The sequence below is a fragment of the Dermochelys coriacea genome, chromosome 2 (genome assembly GCF_009764565.3).
Source record: "Dermochelys coriacea isolate rDerCor1 chromosome 2, rDerCor1.pri.v4, whole genome shotgun sequence".
Lineage (NCBI taxonomy): Eukaryota > Metazoa > Chordata > Testudines > Dermochelyidae > Dermochelys > Dermochelys coriacea.
Window position 1 is genome coordinate 245,193,999 of NC_050069.1, and position 22,871 is coordinate 245,216,869.

Genomic DNA, 22,871 nt, shown 5'->3' on the forward strand with positions numbered 1-22,871 from the left:
CCCCCGCTGTTCCTCGGACATTGTCAACTGCTGGAAATGGCCCACCTTGATTATCACTACAAAAGGGTTTTTGCCTCCCTGGTAATAGCTCACCTTACCTGATCACTCGCCTTATAGTGTGTATGGTAACACCCATTGTTTCATGTTCTCTGTATATATATAAATCTCCACACTGTATTTTCCACTAAATGCATCCGATGAAGTGAGCTATAGCTCACGAAAGCTTATGCTCAAATAAATTTGTTAGTCTCTAAGGTGCCATAAGTCTTCCTTTTCTTTTTATGTATATATTCATGTATCTCAAAATTGGTGGAAAAGATAATTATGAAAACACGTTGCCTGGTCCTGTAATTTTTATCATTTTTACATGAGCCACAGTATAATACGCAGTAGCTTGTGCTTAAGAAAAAAAATCTTTCTTTGAATTAAGTCTGCAATCATCACATTATCTACATATATTTCTACAGCTGGAAATCTGATTGTAATGGAAACTGCTGGTGGATTTACTCTCCTTTACTGCTACCTGCTGTCTCCCTTCTCTTGGAAAAAAACCCTGAGATCTGTAATTTACAGTTCCATTGCCCATGCTGACTAATATGTCCTGTGCTCTGGTTCCATAGCTCTTGCTCTCTGTGACTAAGTGACCACATATAACTATATTTGTTAATGAGTTCATAATATTTCCTTAATCGGTTAGCTAAACAAATACTCCATATCTTTGGAAGCAGGGATACACTTTATTACTTCCACATATGGCTCTAAAGGGATGTGATACAGAGGAACACAATGTGCTTAAGCTAACAGGAAGCTTAAAAAAAGAAACAGAAAAAGCTCTAACAAATTTGTTTGTCTTCCCACTGAGTCTCTTGTATAATTCACTTCAAAATCAGAACAGTGATTAAATACTGGATAAAGGAAGAAAAAAATGTGGAGAAGTATCAAAGGAAAATTGTGTGTCTTTTCATGTTGTCTTTGGATAATTAGATGGTGAAGACCAAACTCTGTCCTGGTCTAAGCTCACATCTGGGTCAAAGGGAGCTACTCCGGTCTTCCCTAGAGGTGAATTTAGCCTATTAAAAAGACAGGGAATTATTATATTTTTTAGATTAGCAAGGCAAACAAGCTGGACATTTTAAAGTACTGTCACTCTCCTGATGAAACACAAGGCCAGTCCTGGGACTTAGCCAGATTTACCATGTCCTTTCTCAGGTAAAACTCCCATTAGAGCCAGAGGTGCTGGGACAATTTGTATAGAGGGGTGCTGCGAGTCAATGAATCAAACTATAAACACTGCATATGATGGAAATCATTTTAAACTGGGGGTGCACCCTCAGCACCCCTAGTTCCAGCCCCTATGATTAGGTACAAATCCTTTACTTAGGGATCCTTACTTAGGGCCAGCTTGTGTCCTTGTAATTTGCATGTGAAAGGAGCCATCTATGCACAGATCTCAACTCTGGAACCCAAAGTGGAGAGGAATCAGGAGCTTCCATGGTAATTTACCTCCACCACCTACTTCCCACCCTGCCCTGCCTGCAGAAAGTTCCCTGAGGCACCCTAGGGAAGATCTATATTGGGGAAGAAGGGAATTGTATGTGCACTGCTCCTCCACACAGCTAGGAAATGCATGTGAGTCCCTGTGAGATAAGGAACTCAGTTACACACAAGCTGCCTGCACTCTTATGTGTGTCTTATAAGGAGGTTAGGCAGAGGCTAAGTGGCTTGGAGCCATATAAAGAGATCCTCCTGTGCTTAGCACCATGCATCTATGGAGGGGACAGCAAAGGGCCAACTCTCCTGCCATTCCACTGGAGCAGTGGATACAGAATAGCCCCTTTTATTTTTTACAGTGTAAGGAGGTTTATTTCATCTTTGTTCTTCCGCTACCTCCTTGGATTTTCCTAGCTGCTGAGGATATGGGCTATGGTTAGTTACCTCTTTAAGCTCTGAATTGCAGTATCCTGCCTGTTCTGACTCATTTGATTTGATCTTTCCTGGATACACTGATGCATTTGCTGTTTTATTTAATAAAAGAATTTCCTTTATAAATATGGGGGGACTGAAAAGACTGCTGAACATTTTCATCATCTTTCTGAATCACTGCAGACTGATTCATATAAGAAGCCTTACCACACTATATTATACTTAATAAAATATACAGAGAATTAATTTCATTATAAAATGTACCATATTGGGCCTCAAACATTTATTTTACTCATTTAACTTAATTGCAATATTAATAATACACAACATACAATGTATTTTACATTTTTGTGATCAACTGTGTGGCTTAGCAACCTGTGATATATGCGACCTAGGTTTGATTCCCAGGCCCCATATATCAGCATTGTTGGGGAGCAGTAGGCAGGGAAGCAGTTTCTTCTTTCTGGGAGGCAGCATGGTCCTATGTTAAGGCACCAGAATGGGCTTCAGGGTACCCGCATTTTGCTCCTGGCTCTGCCATTAATTTGTTCTGTGACATCAGGGAAATCAGTTAACTTCTCTGTGCTTCTGTTTCCTCTTCTGTAATATGGGGATGACAATGCTCATTTGACTTTGCAGAGCACTTTGACTTTGCAGAGCGGGAAAAGGTTGAGTATTAGCTTCCTTGAAATACAGATAGACTAGCCTCAATTTAAAGTGGCCTCTCTGACCAAATTGGGAATGGCAGTGAGGATTTCTAAATGATATTCCATCCAGCCTCACTCACACAAGGAAAGTGACTAGGATATAAAGGAGAAAGGATTTTCACCGATGACCAAAAAGTTACATTTTCTCAGTTCACTAGTATAAATCTGGAGTAATGTCCTTGAAATTAAAGGAGTTAATCTCAATGTAATTGAAAACTGCAAATGGCCCCTCCTATTTAGATATGAATAATATTCCATTTAGGGAAATGAATGAAAAGTTGACACTAGAAATCTTCTTAAGACTGTTCTGAGGTCTCAATAACAAAAAAGAAACAAACCAAGCCAATGGAGTTATACCCATGTAAAATCACTGAACATGAGATCAGAATCAGGCTAGTTTTTATAGTACGGAGGCATTTTTATTTCAAATTTAAACACTGCCTAGTATTTGTATCTATTTATTTTCTAGCTATAGAGCTAGAGAGAGAATGGAAATTCTGTTTTATGTAAGATTTTGAAATTTTCAAATTTGTTTTTGTTCTGATTCAGAATAAACCCCCAACATTGAAAAATTCTTTGTGAAAGATTCCCCCTCTCCCTATTTTGTTTTGGCAATCAAAATGTTTCATTTCCATTCTGACATTTTTATAAGAAAAGAGAAGAGAAAGCGTGTTTCTAAATTAAAAGTCATTTCAAAAGGAAAAAATAAAAATGTTTCAATCCAAAATGTCAAGATGGCATGTTTCGATGTTGTAAGAATATTTTTCCCTTTTTTCCTTTGAAACAAAATTTTGATGAAATCAACACAATTTCAGTGTCTGGGTTTTTACAGAACTCATTGTATTATGAAAGATAGTTCCCTTGAAGTTTACTGACCAGCTCTATGTAGTGCCTGTAGTGAGGTCATAAATTTTTCAGAAAATCTTCTGTGGTACTGAATAAAAATAGAGAGTGAATTTCAGCACTGTGCGGAGGGGCCAGTTCAATATCCACATACTATTTAAATGATCAAATAGTGCTCAAGTGGTACATAGGCTTTGAACTGACCTTCTACATAGGCTTGAATTTCACTCTACAATGGCTTTGTATATATCAAAACACTTGTGATGTGGAATATTTCACACGCTGGTTAGCTGGCATCAGATCCACCAGCAGATGGCATAAAAGTGCTTTAGTTAAGACAAAACACTAAGGAGATATTACAGTAGTAACATGAATACAGACTAACACAGCTGCTACTCTGAAACCTAACATTTTTTTAGAAACACATTGAAACCAAGCCCCAAAATACAGTTAGTAATCTCTGCTCATTAGCATCCAAGGGCTTCTGAATCAAATGGGAAGCATTTTGTTATTTATTAAGAGAAATGAATGCAAGCTTTCGAGGATAATAGAACTATGAGCAATAAATTATATCAGTTTGTAAAGGACTAGTTGTGCCAGACAAACCTGACTGCTTTATATGACACAATGACACAATGTAATGGATGCAGAGCATGCAGCAGATGTGAATGGACTTTAGTAAATCTTCCCCATCTGTAAATTGGGGAAAGTAATACTGACCTCCTTTGTAAAGAGCTGTGAGAGCTACTGATGAAAAGCTCTAAATTAGAGCTATGAGTTATTATTAAAGCATTTCATACAGTGCCTCACAAAATCTTGCTGAAAATGTAATTCAAATAGACTGGATGTGAACAGGGTCACATGGATGGAAACCTCTTGTATTGTGATCGAGGGACGTGATCGTTCCCCTCTATTCGACACTGGTGAGGCCTCATCTGGAGTACTGTGTCCAGTTTTGGGCCCCACACTACAGGAAGGATGTGGATAAATTGGAAAGAGTACAACGAAGGGCAACAAAAATGATTAGGGGTCTAGAGCACATGACTTATGAGGAGAGGCTGAGGGAGCTGGGATTGTTTAGTCTGCAGAAGAGAAGAATGAGGGGGGATTTGATAGCTGCTTTCAACTACCTGAAAGGGGGTTTCAAAGAGGATGGCTCTAGACTGTTCTCAATGGTAGCAGATGACAGAACGAGGAGTAATGGTCTCAAGTTGCAATGGGGGAGGTTTAGATTGGATATTAGGAAAAACTTTTTCACTAAGAGGGTGGTGAAACACTGGAATGCGTTACCTAGGGAGGTGGTAGAATCTCCTTCCTTAGAGGTTTTTAAGGTCAGGCTTGACAAAGCCCTGGCTGGGATGATTTAACTGGGAGATTCTATCTTGGTCCTGCTTTGAGCAGGGGGTTGGACTAGATGACCTTCTGGGGTCCCTTCCAACCCTGATATTCTATGATTCTATGATTCTATGATTCTATGTAGGGTTTTTTTTTTAAAATAGGGTTAATGATAAATGGAAATGAATCAGTTGTGGACAAATGTCTGTGTATATGTGAGGTCCAGTGAGGTGCTACCGACATAGAAGGTGGGCCAAGTGTTGTTGTATATCTTCTTTAAGAATCACTGGGGCTCTATGTAGATTCAAATCACTGGGGCTCTATGTTGTCTGCATAGATCTGATTGCAGGAGAGGAGTCTATAAATGTTTTGTTGTTGATTTGAGACAGACACAATTGTTCCTTGGAAGGTTGCACCCTGAAAACTGCTGATTAAGATAATACATTTGGGAGCACATCATATTTTGTGCACAACTTTGTTTACTGTATTCAGACAAATTACATGGTACACTTTTAAAATTTTGGAAGAAATTTTGAAATTCAAAACTAAACAGAAAAAATGTCAGTGCTTTTTTGTGAAAATGTTCCCCAGTTTTATAAAAAACTCTATTGGAGTCCAAATACTGCTCCCTCAGCTGCTCTTGGCTAAATGCAGAATATCTGCTTTTATGGGATATGAAGAACTGAGGTTTCCTTAAACTCAGAGAATGGCTTTGGAACCAAATGTGTGTCAGGAAGACAATTTGCTATTGTCATCTTCCACACCAGAGAGTTATACTAGATCTTTTAAAAGGTAAAAGAATTACACAAATCTGAAAAAGCAAATGATTTCTCTTTCTTCTAACTATTTTACAAATATTAAAGTTCATGTTGTTACAATTCTTGTGCTGACATTTTTTTAATTAACAATGGATGTGTGTGCATTACCAGAATTATTGAACACAGTAGAAACATATTACAAATATATTTCATTTTGTTGCATGCTGCTAAACAAATATTGTCTACAGTTTGGAGGTAGTTGCATTTCAGTTGTGGGCCAAAAGGTCCCTTTACCTTACCCAACTTCAAAGAGTGTTGTGAAGTGTAATTAGTATTTACACAATGCCTTGAAATTCCTGAGAAATAGTGTTATAATAAATGGAGCACACACTTTAAATATTCATTTTTGTTCTTATCAACATATGATATTTGAAAGCAAACTGTTTGCCTAATCCATCCAGTTTGTGCAACAGATTCTAAAAAGCCTTGGCAAATGCCAGTAACATCCATATTTTTATGATAAACTTGTAACAGGGATGCTTTATAATAAATTATCATGCTTTGTGACACAGAAGTGCTACTTGATTTTAATATACTACACCTCTTTTTTGGCAGTAGCTGAAAAAGCAGCTTAGTCCAGACATCATTTTGATACAGTAGCTTTTAGACCCCATGCTAGCAGGACAAAATATGGGTAGATTTAAAGATAAGTATGTTATTTATGAACTGGAAGCAACAGTTCAATAATTCAAGTCCATTAGTCATCTACTCAACTAAAAGTCAGTTTAAGGGAGAGTTACGCATGCAGTCATAACAAACAATAGTGACTTCCCACTTCCTAACTCTGCTCAATGTTTGTACAAGAGGTTTAAAAACAATGCAAATGTGCATACTCTTGGTTTCTGTGGGGTTTGAAATCTTTGTGTCCTTTAAGTAAATGTCAGAATTGTTGACATACGTTGTAAGAGAAAAGACCAGTAACAAACAACAGATGCCTTATTTGGACAAAGTTCAGAAGGTTTATAACTATGAGACAGATGCACCTAAATATTCTATTGGGAAAGTAACTTTTCTGACCTTGAATTTCGAAGACGTTCTAAAACCAAATAATTTTGTGATCTGTTCTAGAAATAATATGGAAAACACTTCTCCAGCTACCTGTATTCCACAGGTTTGAATCTCCTCTAACTCCATGGATCAGGACAGAAACAGGGATGGTTTTTAAATGGAAGGGCACAACTTTATTAAAAATCTGTATATTGGAGAGGGGCAATATCTCCTCAAACCAGGCGTTTTAGGTGGGCCCATTGGAGGCAGACACACACACACACTCCTTGATATTGCATGCCTACCTCAAAGCAGGGTTTAAATAAGTGATTTTGTGAAACAAAAGCCATTCTAGCTCACATCTCCCTAGCTGGCCAATGGGGAGCAGAACACTCAGGGAGTTGAGGGGCCTAACCCTGTACACACTCCCCCTTTTTCACTAAAGTCATCTGGCAACTTGCAGACCCAATCAATTTTCCCCATCCATTTAATCAATAGGTGGCATTGTCAGAGTGGTGTGACTATATTAGCTTCAGTGGAGTTCCTCCTGATTTATACAGGCGAAAGAATCAGGCAGACTTAAAATAGATTTGTACAGTATCTTTTACTTTTACACTATTCATAATTTCTTGGCAGGTTGAACAGCACCAGCACATCATTAGTTTGACAATTAGGGTGGTGGTGGTGGTAGTGGTGAGGATTTCTGGCCAGCCAAGAAATATGAATGATCATTGTCTTTACAGATGGAAGATTTGGCAGCATATGCAGAACTCTTAAAGTCTTTGGAAGCAAAGTGTAACAAGGAGATAATGTGGGTGGAAGGTATTGCTAATGCCGACATAATTTCTCTTACAGACATGGATGTAGAGCAGCATATATTTCAGATATAACAAAAGCCTCTTTTACATGGAATGTAGAAAAGTGCTAAAATGGCCTTGAGGGGGAAAAAAGAATCTAATGATTGTGGAAATGTCTTGCATGGGAAGGAGTAGAAGCCCCACCACTGGGGATATTTAATAGTAGACTTCTCTAGTTCAGGCCAATGCTGGTATAGACTTATCCATAGAATCAAGAAGCCACAATCAGTTCCCCGAAAATTCCCTTTGCACTCTTCTGTCTTCAGCACATCTCAGTTGCTGAAGAAAATCTAACCCACAAACTTTTTCAGAATAGAGAATGTAGCCAACAAATCGTATAAGCAAAGGTGAAGAGAGAATTTCCAACTCATCAGAATGGCTACCATCTTAGAAAGGCCCTCTTCTTCAATACATTCCTTTCCACTGGGTCGGAAAGGATTGGCTCCCTAATTCAGCACTTAAGCATATGTTTTAACTTTAAGCATCTGAGTAGTTTTATTGATGTCAGTAGAACGACTAATGTACTGAAAGTCAAGCATGTGCTTAAGTGCTTTTCTGGATCAGAACTCAGGAAAACCACTAGTCCTGAAGGTCACAAAATCTGGGCTCTTGTATCAGGGCAATGGTCGGATTAGTGTAATGACTAACAAAAAAGAAAGAAGGCTAGATCCTCAGCTGTGGTAAATCCAAGTAGCTCCACAATGGAGCTAGGATGATTCACATGAGCAGAGCCTCAGAAAGAAAGTCCATAGTCATTTATGATTTAAAGAGTTATTCTTTGGTTATGTCAGTGTAAAATCAGGCCCAGAAGATACAGTTAGTTGGAATAATCATCAAAACCTTCTGAAATTCACTAATCATTATCTCTTCCTGGTATTTTAATGTGAAAGACTAATATGTAGGTGTTCAAATAGGTTAATTATTGTGCCAACTTTGACAGATAAAAAATTCTCCTGAAAATTCTGGATAAAAACATAGAAAATCAAAGACTGCATTAAGAGCATAAGTATGAAACAGGATGCAGAACAGCAATTCTTGTCTGTCTTTTGAAATAAATTTCATACACTAAACAAATAGCTTATGAATAAACTTTGACCACTGGCATCTACAGAACCACATTAATTTAACTACTACCCATCTGTGTAAGTCAGAACATCTATCTTCTGCCAGCAAAAGACTTCAGACTAGACCTCTGAGGGCCTTAAGATTTCATAACTGTCTTGGCACAGGGACAGCTTTTGCAGAAGAAAAATTTGAGAAAAGATAAATGTCAGTTGTCCTGTGCATTTTTGACTGAGAGTCAATTGCAAATAAAACTACCAGCAGCACAGGAGCTCATGTTGCTAATGAGAAATCTGTTAATAAAAGAGTAAAAAATTGCATAATGACCTGAGTGAATAAACACATAAAAGCTAATAATAATAATGACAACTGTAATAATTAATAAAATATTATTTGTAATGTGATAGTATTTTCAGGGTTCAGCCAAGTTTCAGGCCCCATTGTGCTCGGTGCTGTCTAAACACAAGGGAAGATATCACAAACAGTTACAATTTCTAATTTGAAAACTTATAGAAATGAGTGCAATACAGAATAAGATCGAAGTAGGGGGGAAGGGCAAAGGTAATGACAATAAGATCATGAGGTTACATGGGTTAGGTATATGTCACAGTGTCACTGGCCCCTTTAAGGGGAGATGGGCCCAGCACTACCTGTGACCTAGCCAATTTTCCTCTCCAGGTGGGGAGAATGAAAGTCATGTGCCCACTAGAGTAAAATGACCCAGTCGGGCCTTTGGTATATAAGGTAGAGTCAAGGAGAGAGAAAGTGCAGAGGTGGATGTTGACAGATGCCTGAAAGACATTGCAGGAAATAAGAAGACACCTGCAGGGCCCTGAGTCTGCAGTGGGAAAGACACCAGTAGAAAAGGAGGCCTGTGAAGAAAGCAGAGAAGGCCAAACTGCAAGCAAGAAGAGCACAGACTTGCCCAGTTTGGGACTAGCGTAAAAGAAAGGAATGTTAAAGAGAGGACAGACCCTCAGGGAAGAGGAGCTGGGCACAACTGAAACTGGGGTGAAGACTTTGTAGGTTTGAATTCAATTTTGAAAGACTTCGTGCAGCATTAAATAAATTGGACCACAGAAGGGGAATGTTCTGAACATCTGAACTTGGGTGGACTTTTTAAGGGGCCCTGAACAGAACGGGAAACTGAAGCAGGGCATCACTGAGCCTAGGGTTGTCATCTTGCCGGTTGTTTTTGATACCGTCTTGCCTGTTTGATGGTGAAAAGATTTAATGTACCAAGTTTATTTTTCATGGGGGACTGATACTCCCTGTAAGCTGCATGTGTGCATGGTCATGCATTGATTGTGTAACTACTGAACATTATATGGCTGGGGGCACAGCCGGCATCTGTGTCCTGCTCTGTGAGCCGAAAACTTCAACCTTCCTCATAACCTGCTGAAATGATGGTGGCTGCTCTCTGCACCAGGGACCGGGAAGTGGAATGGACCCAAGACTTGTCAGCAGGGAGGGGCAAGAAACGAGTTGGAAGAGACAGGGCTCCTGGGAGACAACAGTAGAAGGGTTCCCTTGAGGTCTTAGGTGTGGGAGGGGGTTGGTCAGTTTTTTATGTCTCGTAGATGGCAACCTAGGAGACCCACCCTTCACCATGAGGGGGTGGAAGGTGGGAGGACAGTATATAATAAACGTAATGGTTCCTTGTGTGTTCTAGAGCAGTGGTTCTCAACCAGGGATCCAGGGCCCACTGGGGGGGGGAGAGGGGGGCTGTGAGCATGTTTCAGGGGGGCCACCAAGCAGGGCCAGCATTAGATCTGTTGGGGCCCAGGACAGAAAGCCCGGGGCTCCAAATCCCGCCACCCGAGGCTGAAGCCGAAGCCTGAGCAATTTAGCTTCACAGGGCCCCTGTGGTGTGGGGCACTGAGCAATTGCCCTGCTTGCTACCCCCTAATGCTGGTCCAGGCTTTTATATGTATAAAAACAGTTGTGGCACAGGTGGGCCGTGGAGTTTTTATAGCATGCTGTAGGGAGGGGTGTCCAGAAAGAAAAAGGTGGAGAACCCCTGTATAGAAGAATCATATAGTTCTCCTTTTAGTTTTATTGGTTTGTGTCTGGAGGTGAAAGAAAGTCTGAGTAGAAGGGCCTTCCCCAGCCACTGATTATTCCCACATATATCTTCTCTGCTATGAGCTCATCCCCCTATAAATCTGCCACTGATAGTATTATACTCCATTTTGTAATGGAGGGATTATTTCTCTAAAGCTTTAGCACTAGATTTAAGTCTAAAATTAGCTTTTAGGTTTGTTTTAATAAAGGATTTAGGGAAGGATTTTCAAAAGCATTCAGCACTGACCTAACTACAGTATTCCCTTTGAAGTCAATGAGAATTTTAACATTTACTTCAGTGGAAGCATAGTTGGGTCAAGCTCAGTGCTTTTGAAAAACATACCCTTCCTGCTTAAGTTGTAAAATCATTTTTCAGGTTTTCAGCACAATTGCCTGGAAGCCATGAAAAGCTTTTCTCTGAACAAATTAATTAATACATGTACAACTAGCTTGGTTGGTTCCACAACAAAAAGAAGTCTGCAATCTAATCCATTCATTGGATTTGTCTGTTCAGGACACATTTTTTGATCAGCATCAGGAAAGTTAATGATAGGACTGGAAAGGACTTTGAGAAGTCATCTAGTCTAGTTGCCTGCACTCATGGCAGTTCTGAATTTTATCTAAACGATTCCTGACAGTTGTTTGTCTAGCCTGCTCTTAAAAATCTCCAATGATGGAGATTCCACAACCTCCCCATGCAATTTATTCCAGTGCTTAACCACCCTGACAGGAAGTTTTTCCTAATGTCCAACTTAAACAATCCTTGCTCCAATTTAAGCCCATTGCTTCTTGTCCTATCCTCAGAGGTTTAGGAGAACATTTTTTTCCCTCCTCTTTGTAGCAACTTTTTACATATTTGAAAACTGTTATTATGTCCCCTCTCAATCTTCTCTTTTCCAGACTAAACAAACCTAATTTTTTCAATCTTCCCTCAGGCCATGTTTTTTAGACCTTTAATAATTTTTGTTGCTCTTCTCTACCTGACTTTCTCCAAAAAGAAAAGGAGTACTTGTGGCACCTTAGAGACTAACAAATTTATTAGATCCATCAGATGCATCCGATGAAGTGAGCTGTAGCTCACGAAAGCTTATGCTCTAATAAATTTGTTAGTCTCTAAGGTGCCACAAGTACTCCTTTTCTTTTTGCGAATACAGACTAACACGGCTGCTGCTCTGAAACCTGACTTTCTCCAGTTTGCCTACATCTTTCCTGAAATTTGGTGCTCAGAAATGGACATAATACTCCTATTCAGCATGGAGTAGAGTGGAAGAATTACTTCTTCTGTCTTGCTTACAACATTCCTGCTAATATATCCCAGACTGATATTTGCTTTTTTTTGCAACAGTGTTACACTGTTGACTCGTATTTAGCTTGTGATCCACTGTGACCCCCAGATCCCTTTCCGCAGTACTCCTTCCTAGGCAGTCATTTCCCATTTTGTATGTGTGCAACTGATTGTTCCTTCCTAAGTGGAGTATTTTGCATTTGTCCTTATTGAATTTCATCCTATTTACCTCAGACCATTTCTCCAGTTTGTCCAGACCATTTTGAATTTTAATCCTATCCTCCAAAGCACTTGCAACCCCTCCTAGCTTAGTATGGTCCGCAAACTTTATAATTGTACTCTCTATGCCATTATCTAAATCATTCATGATGATATTGAACAGAACTGGATCCAGAACTGATCCCTGCAGGACAGCACTTGATATGCCTTTCCAGCTTGACTATGAACCACTGAAAACTACTGTCTGGAGATGGGTGTCCAACCAGTTATGCACCCACCTTATAGTAGCTCCATCTAGGCTGTATTTTCCTAGTTTGTTTATGAGAAGCTGCCATATACTGAAAAGTCACACGTTGCTAAATAAGCAGTAGGTTGATAATATTGAAGAAAAGGACAAGCAAGAGAAAGGGATATGTTTTTCAAGAAGCCTTTTTTTAGAGATGCCACGGTATGTTTTGCAAAATCACTTAACTATAAAAGCATTTTGAAGATCAGTTCTTCCTCCCTCATAATTGCCAGCTGGCTCACAGCTGTGGAAGTGCTTCTGTGTAAAAGGTTTTAAGTGACGTTGTTTAAAAATGCATGTATTCCAACCTCATTTAAAAAGCCTTTTTTTAAAGAGCCGTCTTTCTGCTCTTCTCAACAGCAATGTGCATTCTGTGCCACCCGTCTGAAAGTGACAAGTAGCTCATGATTGCCAGGCATCTGTCACTGGCATGAATGGACAGTGAAAATGTACTATCCAGCTTTGGGGTTTAAAAAAGGCTGGCTCTGTATTTATGGAGAACTGTTCTACCTTGGTAAGAAATGTCTCTGAAGGATTTATGACCCCAAATCTCTCCGTGTTTGGTGACAGACTCACTGTTTTTGAAAGGGAAATTCTCAAAGAATGATATGAACAGCACAGTGGCTATAAAGGCTAAAAGGCAGGATTTGTCTTTAAATAATTTGGGCCACAAATTGAGGCCAGGCTCACAGAACAGAAAATGTATAGGAGGAATAATTTTTCCCTCTGACAAGCCAGCCAGGAAGAAATGCTGGAACTCGAATCACAGGCAGTGGAAAAGAAAGGCAGACCAAGTACATACTCACCTAGACATATGGGGCCAGAATGTGCCATCCTTGCTCAGAGTGACTAGTCTCACTACTTTCACATTTATCAGAAAGGTACTTTTTGTAGTTCAGTGGGAATATGGGTGGCAGAATCTGGAACTTAGTGCCTGATTTTCATGGGGCTGAGATCTCAGCCTCCAAAGACAGATGCACAACTTTATGTACGCACACGGCGGCCTGTGTGCCAAGTTGTGACAAACAGCAGAATGACTGTGTGATGGAAAGAGACAACACAAAGTGTCACACCCCACTACTCTTCTTACATGCACGACAAGCTGGGAATGGGTGACGGGGGATGGATCACTTGATGATTACCTGCTCTGTTCATTCACTCTGGAGCACCTGGCATTGGCCACTGTTGGAAGACAGGATACTGGGCTAGATGGACCTTTGGTCTGACCCCGTATGGCAGTTTTTATGTTCTTATGTACTGTAGCTCTCTGCCACAATTTAGTCCTCTTTGTGTACATCATCTGATAGATTCCATTACTTATGTGCACAGGTGTTTTAAATTCACATATACAAAGTCTGGTCAGTAGTTACTTATCCTACACATATGCCCTCAACTAAAGAGGTCATTGTTATTATATATTTTAAGTCTTTTAAGCCAAAATACATGTTAATTTCTTGAGTCGGGAAAGAATGTTTTTTTTAAATTGATTTCTAAGTAAATTTCCAAGCAACTATTTTGGAAAATGACTAGTGTAATTTCCATAGCATCTGCAAGTCTTTAATATGTTCTATAATGTCTCTTTTTACTAAAAGGAAAAGTAATTTTCTACTGATCATCACCATGGGATGTGGTGCTTTGTATAATCCTTGCCAGTGAAGCTGTAATATGCAGGCACTAGCAGCGCTGGCAGTTAGACCTGGAGAGACTGGTAAAGGTCATGCAATGGGTACTACTAGCCTTACCAGGAGTTTTCAGGAAAATCAACCCATACCAAAGAGGGATGGACTGAGTGCCACTGATTTTGTTTCTAAATGTTTCATTGTTAGTGTTGATTTTTATTTATTTAAATGAGTCTGATCCCACGAAGGCAAGTGCTCTAGTGGCAGCCCAGCTGGGAATTGGGTTGGTTTCTGCTAAAGCATGAAAAGCAGTAATTTACTCACAAAAGTTAGCATAGAAACATCTTGTTAAAGACAGAGGGCTAGATCCTCAGCTGGTTTAAGCCAAAATAGCAGTATTGGCTTCAATGGACCCATGCCAATTTATACAAGTTGAGAATCTGGCCTGAATATCTACTTGTTTCTCTCAAAGTGACAAATAGGCAATATCCAGCTTGATTTTATTTTATAAGGCTTAAGACACACCTTTGGTTTCCATATCTACAGCTGAAGCACAGCCACCATTCTGGAATGGAAGAACAATTTGAGACCCCCGCTATAAGTTCTCATTTCATATATATAGCACTCATAATACTAGCCAAAAATCAGTCTCAGGAATGTGCATTGTGACAGTGGAATTAGTACAATATTTCAAAAGACCTGGCATGGAGTAGAATTATTGATCAAAACAAATTCTGAATGATCAAACATATGCTTACATTAACAGAGGCCTTGCAAACAAAAACTGATTGCTATGTAGCTTTCTAACAACAAACAAACAAATAAATAAAAATCAACACACTAGCAAGCCAAATGGGCTTACCAGAAGATGGCAGTGATGCCTTGTTATAGCTGTATTTACTGTACCATTTACAAGAATAACCTAATTGCTCTATAATTATATCATAGTAAAAGGAGGACACAGATGTAGTCAAACTAATTACCATCTCTGCATCTTAAGTATCCTACCTAACTTGGTACAACTTTTCAGGAATCCTCAACTCAACCATCTTTCTTGTACTCTTATTTGCCTGGAAACATGCCAGGCATATGAATAATATTCTTGTTGTTACACTAGCATATAGCTTGATTCACCTAAGATTTGAATAGTGCCAAATTAGAAAAATTTATTTGGGAACCATTTTTCTCTTGCACTCTGGGTCTGAATTCTAAGGCCTGGACCCACAAAGAGACTGAAGCGTTGCAAGGCCGAGCATTGCAAAGTCTATATTTTAGATGCGTAGGAAGTCACAGGAACAACTCTATGATGTACCAGGCTAGTTAGGTGCCTACGTTCCCAATACAGTGAATGGGGTGAGATACCCAGCTAAGAATATAATACACAAAAGACAGCACTCGAGGCAGGCAATGGCCTAACCCAGCTAGCAGGAGATGCTGATGACAGGGGTGTGTCTTAAGCCCCTCCCCTCGTTTGGAGATAGGTGCCTAAGTATGGGCTACAGGGAGGTGCCTCTCTCTGTTAGTGATCCACAACTGGGAACCTCTCTCTGGGAGTCAGGTGGCTTAGGCTCCAAAGTCATTTCTTATGAGAATGAGTTAGGTTCCTGTGTCACACCACACAAAACAGTTGGAGGAGGAGGAGCTCATCTTATACATCTCAGCTCAGTGCTTAGAGCGCTTACCTGGGACATGGGAGAAGCAGTTTCAATTTCCTCCTTTTCCTGAAGGGGAGAAAGGTTTTGAATGGGTATGTGGGCTGGGGGGCATCCTCCCACCTCTCAGAAGAATGCTCTAATCACTGAGCTATAGGATATTCTAATGAGGGGCTCCCTCAGTTGGAGCTGTTTCACTGTGGATAAATAATGAAAGAGTCATTAGAGCAGGAGGACTGGACCATTGGTCTCCCAGCTCCTAGGTAGGTGCCCTAATGACTGGACAACAGAGTCAGCCACTCTCTCTATGGCCCTATCATTCTAAGTATGGATACATAGTGGAACAGCTTCAACAGGAGAGATTGAGGGAGGCCAGAGAGATTGGGAATCTGAGTGGAACCTGAAATTGGGACTTAGTCACCTAAGCACCTTTTTGGGTCTGACCCTAACATCTTATATATAGGGAGAGGTAGGATTTCATATTCCAGTCCACAAAGGAGAAGGGAATTCCCAAACTTCAGCAGAATGATGATACACAGACAAATTCACTTAACTTGATGTAACTATGAAAAACTGACAGTCACTCCCTGGCACAGCTGATGAAAGAAATGTTAAAGTTTCCACTTTTAACTTTCATGGGTTAGAGATCTACACTCTCCAAGGAGAGGCAAATTAGTCATTTGTTCAAAACATCATCTCATGATGCCATTTTCCATAAACTCTGTCACCCTTAAACACTGTCTCATTAGGAGTGAGTATGTTTTCTATTGCTAGTGCTGGCTTGAATAGAAAATCTTTTAGTTCAAAGGTGAGACTATCATCAGCTGTATAGTAATAATAATATAGTCTCCCTAGCTATTTTTTCTTAGATATTTTAATCTGAACTGTATAAATGGAATTAACTTTGACATTGATAATAATAATGACTTCAGCTCTTTTATTTTCCAGTTGTAAGTTCCATAAGCTTCCTATTGCTATGTAAATGTGAAAACCCGAAACCTTAATAATGGATTGCAAGCACTGATTCTCATAAAGTCCCCTAAGCAAGCAGAACACTGAGCAACCATGTCAAGCCTGTTAAGTCATTTGAAGGAATTTGGGAAGTCAGCACAATTGGGATAATTTCCTAGCAATTCATCCATAATGTCTACTGCCTGGTCCAAATTCTGACACACAGATATATTATACCCAACTGAGGTCAGCATGTATAAACACTAAACTGTCCTAAAAATGCAGAATGTGGAGAAATAGGCCTCATTAGTACTTTTAGAAAAGTAGATAAATCATACTGAACTTGAAATAACAGATGATCAAGATATGGACAGCTGATTAGCTGTTCTTTCTTTCCCCACCCGCCATTTATTTAAAAGAATTGACTGTAAAACATGTCAATGATGCACCAGTATTAATTCTTTACGTTCTTTTACCAGCTTGCCAACTACCTAAATACTTCAAGCTATTCTACTGAGCATGATTAATTTCATATTTGTTTATCACAGGCTTCTTCCATTTATTTACAGAAAATGACTTAAATTATTTCCTGTGTAGGTTTGAATTTCCTTGAACTTACAGACTCCTGGGGCATATTTTAAATCATGTAGGCTTGAAAGGAACATCTAAAGGGGTAAAAATGGTGTTTGAAAGATTTTAAAGGATCAAGGACAGTGTGAAATAATGCAAATATGTAGGTTAGTTGAAATACAAAGTTCATGGAGCACTTTTAAGACCATTGAATACACCTCAGCAGAAAATTTATGTGTGAATAGATATGTGGTCACAGTTGGCAATGGACTTTGTTGCAAGGATAGGTTCCTGGGTTAGTGGTTCTGTTGTGTGGTGTGTGGTTGCTGGTGAGTATTTGCTTCAGATTGGGGGGCTGTCTGTAAGCAAGGACTGGCCTGTCTCCCAAGATCTGTGAGAGTGATGGGTCGTCCTTCACGATGGGTTATAGATCCTTGATGATGCGTTGGAGAGGTTTTAGTTGGGGGCTGAAGGTGATGGGTAGTGGCGTTCTGTTATTTTCTTTGTTGGGCCTGTCCTGTAGTAGGTGACTTCTGGGTACTCTTCTGACTCTGTCAATCTGTTTCTTCACTTCAGCAGGTGGGTATTGTACTTGTAACCCCTCAGACAGAGACAAAAACCTACATGATCTCTATAAAGCATTCTTACAACTACCTGAAGCAAATACTCACCAGCAACCACACACCACACAACAGAGCCATTAACCCAGGAACCTATCCTTGCAACAAAGCCTGTTGCCAACACTTTCCACATATCTATTCAGGGGACACCATCATAGGGCCTAGTCACCTCAGCCATAGTATCAGAGGTTTGTTCACCATTTCCATCCCACCATCAACCTCAGCCTGGACCAGTCCACACAAGAGATCCACTTCCTGGACACTACGGTGCTAATAAGCGATGGTTACATAAACACCACCCTATATCGGAAACCTACTGACCGCTATTTCTACCCACATGCCTCTAGCTTTCATCCAGATCATACCACTCGATCCATTGTCTACAGCCAAGCGCTACGATATAACCGCATTTGCTCCAACCCTTCAGACAGAGACAAACACCTACAAGATCTCTATCATGCATTCCTACAACTACAATACCCACCTGCTGAAGTGAAGAAACAGATTGACAGAGTCAAAAGAGTACCCAGAAGTCACCTACTACAGGACAGGCCCAACAAAGAAAACAACAGAACGCCACTAGCCATCACCTTCAGCCCCCAACTAAAACCTCTCCAACGCATCATCAAGGATCTACAACCTATCCTGAAGGATGACCCATCACTCTCACAGATCTTGGGAGACAGACCAGTCCTTGCTTACAGACAGCCCCCCAATCTGAAGCAAATACTCACCAGCAACCACACACCACACAACAGAACCACTAACCCAGGAACCTATCCTTGCAACAAAGCCCGTTGCCAACTCTGTCCACATATCTATTCAGGGGATACCATCATAGGGCCTAATCACATCAGCCACACTATCAGAGGCTCATTCACCTGCGCATCTACCAATGTGATATATGCCATCATGTGCCAGCAATGCCCCTCTGCCATGTACATTGGCCAAACTGGACAGTCTCTACGTAAAAGAATGAATGGACACAAATCAGACGTCAAGAATTATAACATTCAAAAACCAGTTGGAGAACACTTCAATCTCTCTGGTCACTCGATCACAGACCTAAGAGTGGCTATACTTCAACAAAAAAGCTTCAAAAACAGACTCCAAGGAGAGACTGCTGAATTGGAATTAATTTGCAAACTGGATACAATTAACTTAGGCTTGAATAGAGACTGGGAATGGATGATTCATTACACAAAGTAAAACTATTTCCCCATGGCATTTCTCCCTCCCACCCCACCCCTCACTGTTCCTCTGATATTCTTGTTAACTGCTGGAATTAGCCTACCTTGCTTGTCACCATGAAAGGTTTTCCTCCTTTCCCCCCCCTGCTGCTGGTGATGGCTTATCTTAAGTGATCACTCTCCTTACAGTGTGTATGATAAACCCATTTTTTCATGTTCTCTGTGTGTGTGTGTGTATATAAATCTCTCCTCTGCTTTTTCCACCAAATGCATCCGATGAAGTGAGCTGTAGCTCACGAAAGCTTATGCTCTAATAAATTTGTTAGTCTCTAAGGTGCCACGGGTACTCCTTTTCTTCTTGCGAATACAGACTAACACGGCTGCTACTCTGAAACCTGTCAATGTGATATATGCCATCATGTGCCAGCAATACCCCTCTGCCATGTATATTGGTCAAACTGGACAGTCTCTAGTAAAAGAATAAATGGACACAAATCAGACATCAAGAATTATAACATTCAAAAACCAGTAGGAGAACACTTCAATCTCTCTGGTCACTTGATTACAGACCTAAAAGTGGCAATAATTCAACAAAAAACTTCAAAAACATACTCCAACGAGAGACTGCTGAATTGGAATTAATTTGCAAACTGGATAGAATTAACTTAGGCTTGAATAGAGACTGGGAGTGGATGGATCATTACACAAAATAAAACTATTTCCCCTTGTTTATCCCCCCCCCACTGTTCCTCAGACGTCCTTGTCAACTGCTGGAAATGGCTCACCTTGATTATCACTATAAAAGTTTCCCTCCTCCCGCTCTCCTGCTGGTAATAACTCACCTTAAGTGATCACTCTCTTTACAGTGTGTATGGTAACACCCATTGTTTCATGTTCTCTATGTATATAAATCTTCCCACTGTATTTTCCACTGAATGCATCCAATGAAGTGAGCTGTAGCTCACAATAGCTTATGCTCAAATAAATTTGTTAGTCTCTAAGATGCCATAAGTACTCCTTTTCTTCTTTCCATCATAATAATCTTTCATCTTAACTACTGTATCCTTCTCCTCTCTCAACTTCTTCCTTTTTTCTCTTTTGCTCCAGTCTCAGAACTGGTAATGATCATACTCTATGGTGATGGAGGCCATATAAGTACCTGGATAGACATACAGTTTGGCTTAAGTACTCCTGGAAAAGTCACCTTCCTTTCATGCTGCTTCATCCACCTCTTTAAAACCCTCCATTAGCCTTCTGTCTTTTACCACAGTGAGTTCTAGTTCCTTGTCCTCACTACATAATCTCACCCCCAATGCTTCCTCTCAATTTTCAGTTTTTCCTACTCCATTTGCTGCTATTACAGCTGGGAGAAAAATCCAATATTATTTTGTGGAAAATTTCAAATTTAATTCAGTTTTTCATGGAAAATTATGATTTTTTTGCAGAACATTTTGAAACAAAGCAAAATAAACACTTTTATTTAACTTCCTATTGAATTTTTCATTACATTTTGATTTTTTTTAAAGGTTTTGGATTTCCTTCTCCCCCGCTTTTTTTTTAAGTGGAAAAGAGAGAAAAAGTCAGAAAGGAGAAGAAAAGTGAGGAAAAACAGTTTGTTTTTCCCTTTCTTCTCTCTCTTTTTTTTCTTCTTCAAAATTTCAAATTCTTTCCATCTTGCAGGGTTCAAAACTGACACAAATTTTAGTTTTGTTCCTATTTTGGTATAAACATTTTTATCAAACTATTTACAAATTATGTTATTGAAACCATTACCCTAAGTTTATCAAAATGTTTTATTCACCAAAACCACATTTCAGTTAAAAATTTTTACAATGTTTTCAATAAAATGGTACAGTGAAAAAAAATCACAAAAATAAAAAAAATCAACAATTTTTGTGACATTTTTCATTTTTGAAAAAAGGCCATATTTCAACAAATGCATTTATTTATTTATTTTTAATTATAAAAAATTCCAGCTGCATCTATTTCCACTGGTACTGCCATTTTGAAGGGAAAGGGCTTAAAAGAAGCAATTTGGTGGCTCTTCATACAATATAAGAACAGAAAAACTTACGGTATTTTCACCTCTTTGACTTTCTCCAATAAAACACTGAAATGCAAAGTTCAGTCTCTGATGACTGAGAAATTGAATTGTGCAGAAAAAGAATTGGCAGAGCAAAACATCTCAGCTGTAGGCTGAAAAGGAAAAAGGGACATAGAAAAGGTCTCTGTTAAAAGAAAAACAGTTACTGGAGAATCATTTCTCCATTCTGCAGAACTCCTTTGAAAAAGGATGACCCTGGTAACTAGGCAGACAAAGAACACACTATTAGTGAGCATTAACTACAGGACTGCAGCCAAGGGACAGATATTAGAAAATGAATACGGAGTAAAATCTCTATCTCTCTTTCCCTCTCTAAAGATCTTGAAATGCAATGGCAAAATCATTAAGAATAACCATACAACCATGTGTTGCAATCCTGTCAATTCACAAGCTAACCAAGGTTATTCCAGGTCAGCAGTGGGATATAAACTCTCTAAACAGCATCTATCTCAGCGATTTCCAAACTTTTCAGCCAGAGGGCCAAATACATTAATTCAAAAATGTCAAGGGGAAACAATATTTTGAGGCAGATTCTCTGTCCTGTTCTTTTCCTTTACTCAGCTCGAGCAAAGAAAAGGGAACAAAAGCTGTATGTGAAGTCCCCTGTTGGGGATTCCTGTGGCGTAAGGAAAAATAACTACTTATCATAGTAAAAGGGGTTCTAAATGAAGAATAATGGAATGAAATTGGCTGAATAGCAGGAAACATTTCCTGACAATGACAGCTGCTGGATAATAGAACAGTCTCTCAAGGGAATGGATAGGATCCCTCAATTTAAACTCAAACTGTGCAAATCACTGTTAAATAAACTAGAAAATGGGCAAAAGGGACAGAAAGGAAGAATGGTCCAGTGGACTGGGTACTAGATTGAATTGCTGGAGGTTCATATGCAATTCCCTGCTTTGCCTCAGACTTCCCGTGTAATGCTAGGTAAGTCTCTCTTGGCCTTAGTTCTCCGTCTGTAAAATGGGGATACTATGGTGATTCTATGGTGATGGGGGCCATATACGCTCCATAGAGAGAACAATCCTGAACTTGCAGGGAGATGCAAATGGGGCCTGATCCAAACCCCATTGGGATCAATAGGAATCTATCCATTGACTTCAGTAGAGTTTGGATCCATTCCCAGGTTACCTAATAGATCTCTTCATCTCTAGATTCTATTATATGTGCCAAGGGCCAACCCAGGAGGCCAAGAGAACATGGACATGAGGTTGCTATTTCAAGCACTGCTCTGCCATTTGGTATGTTTGCCTTTCTATGGCAGCCTCAGTGGAGCACATGTGACATGAAAAACACTGACCAGTGATGTAAACAATAAAGAAGATGGTAAAAACAGTTGGATTTAACTGAATTCACAGTTGGATTTAATGGAGGGAATGCTGACATTGTCTGAATTGTAGCAAATGAAAATGTTAGAAAAAATGAGAACTCATTCACTTGGTGTCTCTTCACTTTAGACTCTGATGTTTTCTGGCACAGTGATAACAGTATGCAGTTTCCCTGACCTGTATAAGGAATGTAGGCTCCATGTTACTTTTTGGTTTGAAAATGTCAGGGATTCCAGTTGCTAATAGCAGCTTTTCTGCCCTTTGAAAGCAGAGATAACGGATAATACTGGATTCACAAAAGCCCAGCGACATTTATTAAATTTTAGAAGCCTTCCTTCTAAATACACAATATCCTTTAAAAACTTTATCTAAGGGGGATTATGAAAGATAGGGCACAAAAACAGAAGATATGCTGCTGCTTGGTGGAGTTCAGAAGCAGTAGAAAGTA

General features: G+C 39.6%; 1 long non-coding RNA gene across 1 annotated transcript; it reads right to left on the minus strand.

Annotated features, from left to right (window-relative positions):
* Positions 1-728: 728 nt before the first annotated feature.
* On the minus strand, positions 729-20,251 carry LOC122458545. The gene is made up of 4 exons (XR_006278589.1): positions 20,148-20,251; positions 17,224-17,273; positions 2,256-2,572; positions 729-1,070 (listed from the first exon to the last, which is right to left on the minus strand). It is a non-coding gene; the product is annotated as an uncharacterized LOC122458545 (long non-coding RNA).
* Positions 20,252-22,871: the final 2,620 nt, after the last annotated feature.